Source organism: Sminthopsis crassicaudata, chromosome 4 (genome assembly GCF_048593235.1).
Source record: "Sminthopsis crassicaudata isolate SCR6 chromosome 4, ASM4859323v1, whole genome shotgun sequence".
Taxonomy (NCBI): domain Eukaryota; kingdom Metazoa; phylum Chordata; class Mammalia; order Dasyuromorphia; family Dasyuridae; genus Sminthopsis; species Sminthopsis crassicaudata.
Genome location: NC_133620.1, coordinates 369374038 through 369389630, shown reverse-complemented (window position 1 = coordinate 369389630; position 15593 = coordinate 369374038). Strand labels below are relative to the sequence as shown.

The 15593-nt window shown below is 32.4% G+C and overlaps 1 protein-coding gene across 1 annotated transcript in view; it reads right to left on the bottom strand.

The window, feature by feature from the left end:
* The window catches only part of USP32 (ubiquitin specific peptidase 32), a 218945-nt gene that overhangs the window by 143921 nt on the left and 59431 nt on the right, over window positions 1-15593 (bottom strand).

Here is a 15593-nt window from a genome sequence, read left to right as displayed (position 1 = left end):
GCATCAGTATGTAAGAAATGTCAAATATGATTAATTTGAAATAAACATACCCAAGACTACAAAAGAAACAATTATTACAATCATAAAATGCTAAAAATTAGTCAAATTTTAACTAACAATTAAGTGATCAGTAATTATAGAACCAGAGAACTGATGATGAATCCCACCTCATCTTTTTCAGAAGAGAAGTCTGGAATTGAGAACATAAAATATGACATAAGCTGTCAAGATATAATCAAATATTATAAAGTACTTTTCTTAATAAAAAAGAATAGTTCAAATAGTGAGGAATAGAGAAATGATTACTGAGAAATAAATGTCTGGCATAAAAATAAAATGCATCAATAAAACTTATTTTTTAAATAAATAAATGACAAAAATAAGTAATTAATTGGAGGTTCCATGTCCAGCACCATTCAGATGCTATTCTTGATAAAAAGATTATATAAAATAAGCAATAGACTTCTATCCTTGGTCTTTCAAATTTCTTATCTCTGAATCATGTTTTCTAATATGTTTTTTACTGTTCCTCACCCTTATCCCCCATATCCAGCCCTGAATTTAAGTCAACAAATAAGTATGTGTTGATTTAATACAGAATGTCTTACTGAATTTTCACTTGAATTTCCTTACTCTTCTTCCTCTTCAACATGTTATCACATAAACTCTTATTTTAACTCACAGTATACACTTTGGAAATGGTTGTATAAAAGGATCAAGTGTCCCAACAAATTGTGATTTTTGTTGACTTTACACGCATGATAAAACGCCACCAAGTCTTTCATTTGTTTCTCCAAAAACAACCAATGAGCTATTCTCCAATTTAGTTGCAACCACTTTTTATGTTTTATTTTAATTTATTTTCAGAATGCCAAGAATTATATAATTTAGTTTCTCCAGTTCTTTACTGACTCAGTCACTCAATAATTACCTTATATTTAGAGCACCTACAATCAACAGTATAGATAATCTAAAACTGGACGACTTAGGTACATTCTTCCCATTTAACCATCATGACATTGCTGAAGAAGTGGATCTAATAGGCCATTTTGCCATGGCCAAACAACTTATCTCCTAGCATCCATTTAATTGGTGATTAGCCTCTTCATAATTTACTTAGGCAGATATTCAGAAAATAGACCATCTGCTGCATGGACTGTTTGAGGCATGGTTGAACCAGTGAAGCTGATATTCTGCAGGTTCACTTTGGAAAAGTCAGGAACACCTCCAGTCCATAATGACAAGTCATAAAAAAACTCACAAGATTTTTTTTCCCTGTTGTATCACTGGACTTAAATATCAAGAACTATAAGGCATATTTTCCTAAGTAAGCAATTATTATTTGGATTAAAAAAAAGAAAAATCATGCAGTTGAAGAAAGTAGAACAGCAGATGCTATATCTCACTAGTCACATAGATAATAAAATGGGTTAATCATATTCCAAAGTACCATGTAAACTTGCATGATATAGTTTAAGACAAATGTCTTAATGTCTGGCTCCCCAGGGTCAACAAAAAACTGAAAAAATTTACAAGGTAGCTGAATCTTGATTTAATCTAACTTGAATAAAACACTACTAAAATAAAACCACCCAGTACAACTATGTATTTTTGCATCCCATAGAAATGCTAAGTATTCAATATTTTGAGTAGAGAAAATGCCAGGACTTAATACAATCTGTAGGGCTTATGATGAAAAGTGCTATCCACCTCCAGAAAAAGAACTGATAAGAGCTTTGAATGCAGCTCAAAGACAAAATTTTTCTTTACCTTCTTGATTTTTCTTGTCTTCTTTTTTTCCCACAGAATAATTTACCTAGAAATGTGTTTTACATGACTAGGCATGTACAGTCTATGTCAAATTAAATTGCCTTCTTAACAAGGGAAGGAAGGGAAAGAAGGACAGAATTTGAAACCCAAAATTTGAAAGAAAAAAAATGTTACAGTTGTTTTTACATGTAATTGTGAAAAAACAAATATTAAACAAGATTTTTAAAAGAAAAATTTAAAAAGATAAAGAAAATGCTAGGAAGATTTATGTATAATTTATATATACATATACATGTATATAAAAAAAATCAAGTATAAATCTGCATTTTTGTCATGTCATCTACCTCACCTCTCTCAGATTGGTTAAAATGATAAGAAAAGATAATGATAAATGTTGGACGGAATGTGGGAAAATTGGAATACTAATACATTGTGGATGGAAATGTGAAGGATCCAGCCATTCTGGAGGGCAATTTGGAACTATGCCCAAAGAAATATTAAACAAACATAAAAGAGCTACAGTTGTTAGTGGCTATTATGAAGTAATGTTTAAGTTCATACATGCTCATGAAAAAAACAGCAAAAAATCTTTACAATGTTATATATATATATATATATATATATATATATATATATTTCAATAAGAATAAACTTCAAAATTAATCACATATCACTTTTGTATTATAGTCAAATAAAAAGAAAATGGAAGCAAAGTGGTTAATTACATGATTTCCATATTAGGTATTTTTATATAATTCCTGTTTATATTTTTCATATGAGTTATAGATTTCACAAAAAAAAATCAAAGTTTATGCCAAAGTGTTTATAAGTAAACACTTATTATATTATATTATATTATCTTATTTATAAGGTAACAGTACTCCAGATAGATCACCATTCTGAAAAGACTTAAAGTTTTTGTCTGTTTCTTACCTTTAGTTTTAGAGTCATAGAAAACAGACACCCCATATTTCTTTCAATTTCATTTCATATTATGTTTGTATTTCAATAAACTATAAAGCAAGGGCAGAACCCAAGATTAGGGAGAAAAGGCAGGAACTTGTTGAATTCTTCCCAAAGTCCTCTAAACAAAGTAGCAAAATGTACAAAAGGACAGAGTAAAGCAATTTTTCAATCCATTTAGAAAATGGGCAGCAAAGATCTGTTGCACCAGAGTAAGAGTAAAATGGAAGCTAGCACAGGCCAGAACAGGCTCCTCCCCCAGCAAACTAGCTGTAGATTTTGTGGGTGACCAGTGATGGCAATCAATGGTGGTTACTGGACCTCTCAGACTACAGATGGTAAAAAGTCAGACAACTGATCAGAAGATTATAAAGGGTCCTTTTGTTGGCACCAGGGATGCAAATTTGTTGCACTGACCATATTTGGATCTGGGTCACAATATTGAGTCTCAGTGACAGAGAGCAAGAGAACTTTACTCTGACCAAAGAGGGAATATACATGCTTATTTGGGTATATAAATCTATCTTAAACTATAAAGTAAGGGAAAAAAATGAGGGTGAAGGGTAGGGGGTAGGGGTCAAGGTGTGTTTGATAGATTGGGAAAAGTAAAAGTGAAAAGCAAAACACCTTTTTTGAGAATATGTAGGGGGAAAAGAGAGTAAGAAACTAGGGGAAAGAGAACATAGTAAATGTTAATTGTGAAAAAAATTGATAACAAGTTTCTTTGAAAAAGAGCTCATTTCTCAGAAAACTGAATCAAATTTAGAGAAATATGGGTTATTTCTAAATTGATAAACTTCCTTAATTGAAAACCTTGTTTTCAAGCAAAGTAATCAAAGCTATGGATAATAATATTTTAAAAACACTCTAATCATTATACACTTCAACAACAATACTGTATGAGGATGTATTCTGATGGAAGTGGATATCTTCAACAAAGAGAAGATCTAATTCAGATCTAATTGATCGATGATGGACAGAATCAGCTACATCCAGAGAAGGAACACTGAGAAATGAGTGTAAATTGTTTGCATTTTTATTTTTCTTTCCAGGTTATTTTTACCTTTTGAATCCAATTTTTCCTGTGTGTGTGTGTGTGGGGGGGAATTCGGTTCTGCACACATATATTGTATCTAGGATATACTATAACATATTTAACTTGTATGGGAATGCCTGCCATCTAGAGGAGGGAGTGGAGGGAAGGAGGGGAAAATAATAGTGAGTACAAGGGATAATGTTGTAAAAAAAATTACCCATGCATATGTAGTAAAAAAAAAAAAAAGTTATAATTATAAAATTAATTTTAAAAATACTCTAAATCACTATATCAGAGAAATGCAAATTAAAACAACTCTCAGATACTCTCCTATTCTCTCTCTCTCTCTCTCTCTCTCTCTCTCTCTCTCTCTCTCTCTCTCTCTCTCTCTCTCTCACACACACACACACACACACACACACACACACACACACACACACCCCAAGCAATAACTCTTAGGTCTATAACCCACGAGATAAAAAACAAAGAGGAAAAGGATCCATATGTACAAAACATTTATAGCAGCTTTTTTAATGGTGGCAAATTGGGAAATGGCTGAACAAGTTGTAATATGTGATTGTGATGGAATACTATTGAGCCAAGACAAATAAAGAGCAGAACGCTTTCAGAAAAACCTGGAAAGACTTACAATGAAAGTGAAATGAGCAAAACCATTGTATGATGATCAACTGAATAACTTAGATACTCTCAACAATATAATGATCCAAAACAATTCTGAAAGATTTGATGATGAAAAATGCTATGCATCTCCAAAGAAAGAACAGATGTAGTCTGAATGCAGATCAAAAAGACTTTTTCTTACCTTATTTTCCTTGAGTTTTTAGTCTATGTCTTAACAACATTACTAACATGGAAATATGGCCATTGAGCAAACAAAATTAGTGCAAGCTTCAAAGGAACTATAACTATGTGGTCAAAGAATGAAGTTATTTTAGGAAAACAATATGATGCCCAGACATAATGTCATGATTCTGAAGTCTCATTTCCATAAAGAATGGCAAAAAAGAGTTTTCACATTATTTTAGTTAGCTAGCTAGAGAGGCTCATAAAGTAAAAGCTCAGCACATTGCCCTTCCTTGTGAATCTAATCCTATTTGGCCAAATGTGAAATGTAATACTGTTCTGATATCACACCAAAGGATATCTTAGTAGAAGATTCAGATCAGAAAAACTAAAGTTGGCAAATATTCAGCAAAAAGTGGTATGAACTATTAGTATCTCTAGGGAGCCCACAAAACATCTCTAAGCAAATGTATGACATCTGAAAGAATATCATTCCAACCTTCTCTTCTTCCCAAGAAAACCATCTGCTCTCCAGAAGAATTCGGGACAAGGTATGTTCATCAGAAATGTGTATAAAAAAGAGACAGCTTATATCATTACAGCAGATGAAAAGAATTTCAAGACACACCATTCTGCAAATGACCTGAACCAATGCTCATCTTTTTGAAATTTGAGCAAAAAAGTCCAAGGAAGCTATGCAGCAAAATATAAAGAAGAAATAGCCAGCTACTAAAAACTTACCATAAAATAAAACAAAAGAAAAGAAAAAAAGAACTGGCAGTGAGTCAGAAAAATAATAATAATGTATTTAATAATGACTTAAATTTATTCAGTATCTCACAGTTTATGGTATATTTTCCTCATAACAACCATAAAAGTTAAGTAAGCAAGTATCCCCTTCATTTTACAAGTAAGAAAACAATCTCATTAGGTGAAGTGTTTTGTTGTTGTTGATTAAAACTATGACTCAGTTGATGACTAACCATTCAGAAAAAAAAAAAATACTTTAGTCAATATTAAAAAAAAAAATGCTAGAACTTTATTACTATTCCCATGTTAATATTAAGGAAACGATGAGCTATGGATTATACCATACTATAATTAAATCAATTTAGAACTATTATTCAAAGAATAATTATTAATGATACCATGTCAAATTGAAAGAAAGTCTCCAGAATGGTGCCCATGAAATTAAGTAGATTAGATTTTTATCGATGACCTAGATAAAGACATAAATAACATGCTTAACCAATGTGCAAATCAAACAAAAGCTTTGAGGAATAACCAATATAAAGTATCTAAAAAGATCTTTACAGAACTAGAAAATTGGGTTGTAACTAATAGAAGGCAATATAATATTTATGGGATAACTTAGGGTTCAAAAATTGACTTTACCAATATAAGATGGCATAGGCATACTGAGACAGTATTTAATGTGAGAAAGATCAAGGGGTTTTACTGGACTTCAAGTTCAATGAGTCAAGAATATGATCTGGTGGTCAATAAAAGTTATCATAGGCTACATAAAGAATGATGGAACACAGAGTATTGAGAAAGTGACAGTTTTGCTTCCCTTCTCACACCACATCTAGAGCATTGTGCTCAGTTCAAGATATCCAGGGCAATGAAGACCTTTAAGTGGTCTGTCTTGAAGAAGATAGATCAAATAATAAATAGTAATCCCATTAAAAAGATGAAAGAACACTAGCTTCCCTTAGAACTTTAGCCCATTTCAATCCACAATACAATTATCTCCATGATCTCTTTGCTAAATTCCCTTGAAATTAGTCTGCTGTCAAGCAGCATAAAGAATCTTTGCCTCTTAACTTGAGGGGAGAGGAAAGTTTAGAAAACACAACACCAATGTGTTTATATTAAATTGAAGACCAATGTATATAACCAGTCCAGTGTACTAATTTTTTTTCCTTGGAGCAAAAAGTTCTAGTACCCTTATATTATTTTTCTATTTAATACATCTGATTGACCATCATATTGGAAATATTTATTTACAGGTTATATTTTGGCAACAAATTTACACATACATGGGATACTGACTCTTGTTTGTTGTTCTAAGCACTTTTTATCTACATTTAATTACTTATAATTTCACAGCCCTGATAAGACTGATGAAAAAAAGAGGAGTAAGTAATTAGGCTACAAAGCAGAGCCCAAAATAAAGATATTCCCTTTACTTACTTAAGAATTTCTCAAATAGAAAGCTCCTAAAAATAAAATATTAATACACCAACTCAAAAGCAGTAAATGTTTAACATAACATAACCATTGTAACAATGTCCTGATTTAAATAAAAACAAAGATGAATAATAATGAAGAATTAGTAGCATCTAAAAAATTAAAAATAGAAGTGATAGTGTGGCAGTTGGTAGCGATGGCTGTCCCCTTCTCTAGAAGTGTTGCTTCTCCAGGAGATGGCTATGTAGTCTTGGAAGGAGCCAAACTGGTGGTTTGCGAAATATGACCACTGCCAGATCATTTGTGCCTTTTTGAGTATTAAGGAGTTTCAGCGGGCTACAGTTAATCATGGATATAGATGGAGATTAAATATAGATATATATACACATATATAAATATATGTATATATAAGTATGCATATACACACACTCATATACATACACACACACACACACACACACACACATATATATATATATATATATATATATATATACTGTCATTAAAGCCTCAAAGAGAAAGTGAAATATATACAAAATGGCCTATCTTACTTAAGCCATAGATAATAGTCTGTTTTTATGATAAGTAATTCTGAATGGTCCCAAGAATCATAGCTACTCAAATCAATCCAGTTTACAATCAGATATGCATGAGAGCTATAGTTAGAAAAATGAATCTTTGAAAATGTTCTCCTTATTTGCCTTTATCTCTTAGAATCCCTAGTATCTGTTACCATCACCAACTTCACTTCCCAGACTAGTTTTTATATTTGTATTATATATATTTAAATGTACATGGGGTCTAGAAGTTAAGTTTTTTAAGGGGCAAGGTCTTTCACTTTCTTCGTATTCCCAGTGTCTAGCACAAGGCCTGACTTAATAGCTACTTAATAAATAGCTGTGATATCATTTTAATGGATCTTCCAGAATCACAAAGGATCAGTTTTTCAGACAAAGAACAGTTTTCCAACTTTCTAAATCAATAAAAACTAATTTTGATAACTATGTTTCGTCATTTCTTCCCACAGAAAATATTTTAAAGCAAGAAATGATGAATTCTAATATTAACTCCTTGAATGAAATGACACCAAAAAAAAAAAAAAAAAAAAAATGCACCTTCATTTTACCTATTTTATTTTCTCCTTCTTGAATGAATTTCCATTTCAGACTTTTTTCCAACTAAGATATTTTAAATTAAATTAGAAAATCTGTCTCTATCATTAAACCCAGAAGTATATGGGGAATGGTAAAAACAGACCAATATGTATATGTAGATGTAGATATTTAGGTATACATATATACACATATGTATACACACATAAGAGATAACATGTTTATTTAAGGCAAATTCAAATTAGAGACAACCAAGAAGAATGAAAACTTTACTGGAAAAAAAAATTTTTTTTGAAGCAATACTCCCTGTTATTAATCAACAAGGAAAGAGAAAAACATACTCAGTATGCAATATGGTAACTTAGTTAAATAAAATGAAACAGAACCTTTTAAAAAAGAGTAACCAATATTTTCATTAAAAATACATATCGAGGGGCAGCTAATTGGCACAGTGGATAGAGCACCAGCCCTGAATTCAGGAGGACTCTAGTTCAAATCTGGTCTCAGACACTTAACACCTTCCTAGCTGTGTGAACCTGGGCAAGTCACTTAACCCCAGCGTCAGGGGGAAAAAAATAATAATAAATAAAAATACATATCTATCTATATATTACATGACAAGAAGATAAAATTTTTCCTGCTTCACAAACTATTCAGAATTGGTCAGGATGAGATAGTAAATTATTTTCTTCAGATGTACTATTAAACACCAGAATAAAAAAGAAATCCAATTTTTATTTGAAATTCTATTGGAAAGAATAAGAACTATTGTTACAGTATAATATAAAGATCACAAAATTAACTATAGGAAAAATGAAATACCTTATTTAACAAGTTGCTTTAAACTTTTATTTAATTATAAAGGTAAATAAGATTTGTTTTTAATCTCAAATAGATTATGCCCAGAGAGTGTAATTAAATTAAGCAAACACTTAGAAGGTTTGATAATTCCTCTTTAGACATCACAACATTTGAAATGGAAACATTACTCAATTGAAAAATATTTATAAATTCTAATCTTCAAGAAGTGCACTCATTATAAGGAGGGGCAGAAATCAGAACACAATAGTTGATTTAATCCAACCAGTTATATTTTGAAATAAAATTATTTAGGAAAACAAGTATCACAGAAATGATTTTTAAAAATTGGACCTATGACTACATTGCTGCAAGAAATTCTCAATGAACTATTCCTACTCCCATTGTAGATCTACATCTGCTTTGCATTTTATAATTCAGTTGTCTGGTGCACTGATAGGCTGTGATTTGCTTATGCCATAAGCCAACACATGTAAGAGATCTTAAAGGAAGGCATTGCTGAGTCTGAAGACAGCCTTTTTTTCTTTTTCTTTTTTTAAAGGAAGGAAGCAGTTTCCAAACCTTCTACTTCATCCATATGGAGAACCCTCTAAATAAATAAGCTAAGTTCCCTCCAAATGGTCTCAAAACACTATATATGTGACCTCAGCCACAGGTCATAAGTAACAAAGCTCTTCTGTATCTGGTCTTACCCCGAGCCACTTATTCTAACCCCAAGGTCACCTATCACATATTACAGGTTATTACAAATAACAATACATTAAAATCACTGTTACCAATAAAATGAGTTTTAAAATATATTATTTCCTAGGAGAGAGAGGTTGATCTAAGCAAAGTTATAAAGATAATAAACAGAAATTGGGAACCCAGATAATTCAGCCTCTTTTATGGAAATACATATTACCCTTTGATACTGAAAGAATTGACTCTTAAAAACTAACTGTTTTTAGGGGCATTTCTACTGGAAGGAAGAAACAGTTCTTTAATAGAAAAAGAGTATTTAGGGATCTAAAATAGTTTTCAAAAGCCTATTTAATCTAATCAATCAACAATACTTAGAAAGCATTTACTGAATTTGTCAAGTATATTGCTGGGGTACCAAAAAAGATCTCTACTTTCAAGGAAATCACAATGGAATAAAAGAGATAGAAACAGACAATTAAGTTCATACAGGATAAATAGACAGTATGCAAAAGAAAACAATACTACAATCAATATATGTTATAAAAACACAATTATATGCAGCAAATATATATCTGTAGGAACATTGTTTCCTTCATTATTGAGAGTTCCTACATTTATATGAATATCAAACTACAATTAAAACAATGTAGATGATTCCATCAAGGACATTTCTTTTTTTTTTTTTTTTTTATTATATATATATATATATTTTATAATATTATCCCTTGTATTCATTTTTCCAAATTACCCCCCCCTCCCTCTATTCCCTCCCCCCGACGACAGGCAATACCATACATTTTACATGTGTTACAATATAGTCTAGGTACAATACATGTGTGCGAATATCATTTTCTTGTTGCACAATAAACATTAGAATCCGAAGGTACATGCAACCTGGGCAGACAGATATTAGTGCTAACAATTTTCATTCCCCTCCCAGTGTTTCTTCTCTGGGTGTAGCTACCTCTGTCCATCATTGATCAACTGGAAGTGAGTTGGATCTTCTTTATGTTGAAGATTTCCACTTCCATCAGAATACATCCTCATACAGTATTGTTGTTGAAGTGTACAGTGATCTTCTGGTTCTGCTCATTTCACTCAGCATCAGTTGATTTAAGTCTCTCCAGGCCTCTCTATATTCCTCCTGCTGGTCATTTCTTACCGAGCAATAATATTCCATAACCTTCATATACCACAATTTACCCAACCATTCTCCAACTGATGGACATCCATTCATCTTCCAGTTTCTAGCTACAACAAAAAGAGCTGCCACAAACATTTTGGCACATATATGTCTCTTTCCGCTCTTTAGTATTTCTTTGGGATATAATCCCAGTAGTAGCGCTGCTGGGTCAAAGGGTATGCACAGTTTGATAACTTTTTGGGCATAATTCCAGATTGCTCTCCAGAATGGCTGGATTCTTTCACAACTCCACCAGCAATGTATTAGTGTCCCAATTTCCCCACATCCCCTCCAACATTTGTCATTATTTGTTCCTGTCATCTTAGCCAATCTGACAGGTGTGTAGTGGTATCTCAGAGTGGTCTTAATTTGCATTTCTCTGATCAGTAGTGATTTGGAACACTCTTTCATGTGAGTGGATATAGTTTCAATTTCTTCCTCTGAGAATTGTCTGTTCATATCCCATCAAGGACATTTCTAAATCAATCTGATAAGTCTGAGTAAATATTATGAAGGGGCTTTACCCTCCATTTCTATTACCCCTATTACTCCTGGCCCATCCTTTTGTTCATCGCTCCTTCCACTCTCACCTACCTGTACTGTTATCCTCACCTGCCTTAAAATGAATTAGTTGGCTCAGGATTTTGGGAGAAGCCACCTTTGTGCTGATCGATATGAGGTAATACTCAAAGGTGCAGGCCTTTTCCTTCTTTTCTGCTTTCTACCTTTCTTTAACCCCAGAGAAATCTAGAAAATGAAGCAATAGGATGTGGCTCTGCAGGAGGGAGTGAGGAGTGAGGAGGCAATGCTTATCAGTATGTGTTTCTGTTGCTAGCCATAAAGGTAATCTCAAACCAAGTATTCTCAAATCTAACAATCCAGAAACTTCTACTGAGAGAGAATTTCATGAGTAGCATGACAACTAGTAAGAAATGAGGCTCATGGACATGGTTTCATGTTGGGAAACATAGTAAGAAAGGAAACCAAGATTAAGACTTTGCAATCCAGTATTATAATTCAGAGTATGTGAATCTTTGGGAAGAAGAATTGCTTAGCTAGGAAGCCTAAATAAAAACTCCATGTCTCCCATTATTTAGACTTCTTAATCCAGTGCCACAATCCCAGGGTTCAAAGTTTGGAACTCTTTTTGCTTTCAAGCAAGTAATCCCCAGTCTATACTCCCAAATCAATTTTGAGAAACTGTTGCAGCAACTACGATCAGTGTGCCTACCATAAAAGACACTCACAAATTCTCTTCAATTGTGGACAAATGCCTAGAAAGAATGCAGGCAAAGTAAAGAACAAAGAGGCAAAATAAAAACAAGAGCAAGAGTGTAGAAATTAGTCTATCTGCATAAGACATTCCCCAATATTTCCACAAGTCACTTAATAGGTACTAGAGATCAGTCAGGAAAGGGAAAAAAAAGGCAAGAAAAAGGGGACTCAAATTGAAAATGACAACAAGAACATTTTCCAACAAGTCAAAGAAGAAAATTGATCAAGATACTGTATCGAACATTAGGTATGTACTGACAGTTTAGTTTGTAGTATACCCCAGCTTACTCAGATAAAAACATAAGCCCCTCAAACAAGGTCAATCTTCTGAATATGAGCTTAGTTCCAAAGATGCCATAAAGGAGCTTATTTAAAGCTACCAAGAAGATTAACATACCACACACAGGTTATTGCTGGCTTGGAATGCAGTTCGATAATATTAAAATATCTGTTATTTGCTTATCATATGCCAGGCACTGTGTGAGGCACTAGGGAAACAAACACAAAAATGTCCCTGCCTGCAAGGGAGTAAATTCCTCTAGCAGAATGAAGCATGAGCATGGATCTTGAAAACTGAAGACAACAGATTCTAAAAGGAAACGATGAGGAGGGAGTATATTTCAGAATAGGAGGAAACCATATAAATGCATAGAGATGGTTTGCAACATGGCTAATAACTAGCAATATTTAGGTATTACTAAATAAAATTACTAAATATTGAGATAATAAATAGTAGTTATACTAGAATGTAAAGGATATGTAGGAAAATGATGAGACATAGCTAAAAAGATAGATGAGATGGAGCCAAAGGATAGCTTTAAATACCAATCTAAGGGATAGTTTGATTTTATTCTAGAGATAATAGGGAGCTATCAAAGGTTTTCATATTGTATAAAGAACAGGAGAAGAATCAATCCCTGATATCATAATGAATATGCTCCTAACCTTAGCAAGAACAATTAATAGTCAAAATGACAAATAGAAAGAAATTAAACAAGTTTTTTTGTTTTTTTTTAAACATGTTAAGGTTTTATTTTGTTTTGAACAAATCTAATTTCTCCAATCTGGGAAGAATAAAAAGAGGATAAAAAGAAAAACATGCTCATATAATAAACAAGTAACAATACTAATAGCCAATAATCAATTATGGGGATTTTCTTCATTCTGAAGAAATATTTAGTATATAGTTACAAACACCTTAAAAAACCTTCTTTTTTGTGTCTTCCAGCACAATTCATATTTTTGATACTGTCCAGAAATATTAAACTACTCCAAAAATTCTTCAAACAACTTCTATGAAGTCCTCAGATTCTAGAAATAAAAAGTTAATGAACTATATTAGAAGTAAAATTTGATCAGAATCAAGAACCTTGCCAGAATAATGATGGAAGAAGAGAAAGCACAATCTATCTGGGTTCTATTCTAAGATCTTTAATAATAGAAAGTTTAAAGGATTTTATATTTTCTCTCTTAATACCACTAATGAAAAGTGCCATTAGTTTTTTTTTTTTCCCCATTTACTTAAAATGCCCATAATTTGGCAAGGGGTAAGGAGCCCCATGGAAAATAAAATTGTCAATTTATAGTATGTAAATTAGAATCTTAGACTAAACTTGCAAGGAGACAGGAATCCAGATTATCCTGTTCTGTCTACTAGATTACACTACATCATGCTCTGTCATATTAAAAATCAGATCCTGGTACAACAAATTCTTACTGTAACAAAATGTTTAACAAAAAGATTTATACTAATAAGTTCTCATTTTTAAAAAATGAGCAGGCAAAGGAGAAAGAATGTAATCATAGAAACTTACTATGAGAATAGAAAAGACTAGGATTCACCTTCAAAGAAGGTGAAGTTTAAAAAAAAAAAAAAAAAAAAAAAAGCCTCTTGTTCCAAAGAGTAATTAAATGACTACCTGCCCAGGAAAAAATTCGAAGAAGAACTCAAAAAAGACTTCAAAAACCAAATGAAAGACTGAAGAAAAACTTTTAAAAATAAAAAGAATTACCACCATCACCCAACAAGAAAATTATAAAAAGCAAGTCAGCCAACTAGAAAAAGAGATCCAGAGTTTTAAAAGAGAAAATGATTCTTTGTAAATTGTACTTGAGCAATGGGAAGCTAGTGAAGCTATAAGAAATCAAGAAATAACAAAACAAAATATAAAGAATGAAAAACTTGAAGACAAAGTGAAACATAAGAAAAACAACAGTGTTGGAGAAGTAGATCTTCTCATCAAGTAGATTTGAAGACATAAGAATAATTGGACTACCTGAAAACTGTGACCAAGAAAAGAACCTTATCTCAGTAGTACAAGAAGTAATTGAAGAAAAGTGTTCTGTAGTGATAGTAAAAGAAGGGGAAATTAGGTCAATCACAATCTCAAAGTGACCCTAAGAAAAATATATAAGAACATTATTGATACAATTTGAAACCCAGAGATCAAATAGAAAATTCTACAAGAAACAACAAAAACCAATCCAAATATGCTGTAGGTACAATTAGAATTGAACAGGATCTATCAGCAGCTACACTAGAAGCCCCCAGATCCTGAAATATTACATGTTGACAATCAAAAGAACAAGACTTGTAGCCAGAAATCCAGTAAAATTAAGAATAATACTGAATGAAAAAATAAACATTCAATGAACTCACAGATATTCAAGATTTTTTGTCAACCAAACCTGAATTCTATAGAAAATTTAACATATAAAAGTTTATACTATGACTCTACAAAGCAAAACTGTTAAGGAAAAAGTAACAATAGTACATGCTATACAATAAGTGGCAGAGGAAGAACACAAACATTACATGGGGAAGAAGGGATAGTAGTTTTGAAAAACCCACTCACATTAGAAATGGGTTATATGGGGAACAATATGTATATATACCATAAAGAGTATGGCATCCTCTAACATCTGTAAAAGAAATAAGGGGGGAGGAAACAATAAAAGATGGGGCACAAAAGGATGTAAAAATTTATTGCAGTGGGACAAGGTGCATAGATTAATGGAAAACAGATAAAGAGGGAGAAAAATGTGGTATACGATAAAGTAGTGTGCAGAAGAAGCTTAAACGGGTATGTGATAAGATATATAGATGAATGGAAATGGGATAAACAAGAACGGAAAGGGGAGAGAAGCTAAATGAGAGATCCATAGGTAAGGGAAGGTTAAGTAAATAACAGCAAAGCTGGTTAAAGAGTAGAACTAAAGTAGAAGAGCTATCAGGGATAAGAAATAAGAGATATACCCAAACACAATTACAAGGATCAGGATTAGAATTTATAAAAAAAAAAAAAAAAAAAAAGTAGGGTTAGTAATCCTTGATATCAGACAAAGTCAAACTTAAAAGATTCAATCAAGAGAGAACTCTACATTAAATGTCAGCCATATTAAAATTGTGTTAGATGCATATCCATGTATGTGCAAATATATACATAGAGAGAGAGAGAAAGAGAGAGATATGCATAAAGGTATTTGTACATGTATATATAGATATATATGTGTGCAGGTGTCTGTGTATATGCATATGTGTGTGTGTGTGTGTGTGTGCACTCACTAACTCACTCTTACCACCTGTGGTTCTAAGAAGCTGTAGCATATACAGCAGCCACACTTGCTAAACCGTTTGGGGAGACAGACTAAACCAAGTTGAGCATAACTAAAAGGTCTCAAGCCCTCTGGTGAATTAGGGAGGTGTCTACCCCAAGCATGGAAAAGATTTACCTGGTAGAAATGTTCACATGAG